Source organism: Chenopodium album, chromosome 1, assembly GCF_948465745.1.
Source record: "Chenopodium album chromosome 1, dcCheAlbu1.1, whole genome shotgun sequence".
Classification (NCBI taxonomy): Eukaryota; Viridiplantae; Streptophyta; class Magnoliopsida; order Caryophyllales; family Amaranthaceae; genus Chenopodium; species Chenopodium album.
In genome coordinates, this window is record NC_137834.1 from 77,671,441 (window position 1) to 77,672,493 (window position 1,053).

The following is a 1,053-nucleotide window of genomic DNA, read 5'->3' on the forward strand; positions in this document are numbered from 1 at the left end:
ATAATCCTTTACCTTAGGAAGTGAAATATTGAAAAGGGACCTAGGAGAGGATCATAACTGTCAATTATGTAAATCTAAGGATAGCTCAGCAGGGAAGAAATTGGAAACCTTAAATCACATTTTTCGAGATTGTGAGTTTGCAAGTCACATATGGAGGGGCAGTAAACTAGGAATTAATGTTGCTAATCAAGAGCACATTCTAATTGCAGATTAGATTATCAATTGGAAAAACTTTCTATGTAGCAAAATTAAGGAAATTTGCGAAATTCAACCACTTTTCATGGGTATTTTAGAAGGAATATGGGAAGCAAGAAATAAGCAATTTTTCCAAAATTCATACCCAAATCCTTATAGAAGGCTAAAGAAAATAGTGTACCTAGCTAGCAAATTTCAATACGACCAAAAATATCACCAAGATTGCGAAATCTGCACTGACTTAGAGCAAGAGGTACCACTGGGTTTTGAAATCTACATCAAATAAATAAAGAACGCGTAAATGGAGAGAAATATGTTCTATAACAGGGATTGGTGAGTGTGAAAGTGCTGAAATCCAAACAAAAATTACCAAGGCAAGGGATGGACGGAAGCTTGGGCGGTGGTTTCTCAAAATTGCAGGGGAGATCGCCATGGAAGACGAAGTCGACCTCAACTATAGAAAAAAAAAGAAGTTGTCGAACTAACGGTGCTACTGAACGGCATTGAATATGCCTCATCCTCGAAGATCCTGCACATTAAGATACGAGTCAAGAACCATGTTATAATGAGATGGCTTAGGAGAGAAATGACAAGAGCTAACAAAGCAAGGATGATAATTATTAGGATTAGCAAGTTGCTTTTAAGTTTTCATTGTGTTACTTTAGTTTGGAATAGTGTTGGCCTGGGAATTAATTTCCTTTTGTTTGTTGTCAAAAAAAATAAAATTACCATTACTCTTTACAAAAGCAAAGGTGCAATTCTGGCAGGAGCTTACTAACCGCAAAATGTCGATCATTAACCACTATACCAAAGGTTGTCGGGTCAGTATCTCTTTTCCTCAAATAGTGAAATTTTACC

General features: G+C 36.4%; 1 long non-coding RNA gene across 1 annotated transcript; it reads right to left on the bottom strand.

Moving 5' to 3' along the window:
• Nucleotides 1–222: 222 nt before the first annotated feature.
• On the bottom strand, nucleotides 223–811 carry LOC145604385 (uncharacterized). Its single transcript, XR_014104935.1, has 2 exons — nucleotides 566–811; nucleotides 223–468 (listed from the first exon to the last, which is right to left on the bottom strand). It is a non-coding gene; the product is annotated as an uncharacterized LOC145604385 (long non-coding RNA).
• Between the last annotated feature and the right edge of the window lie 242 nt (nucleotides 812–1,053).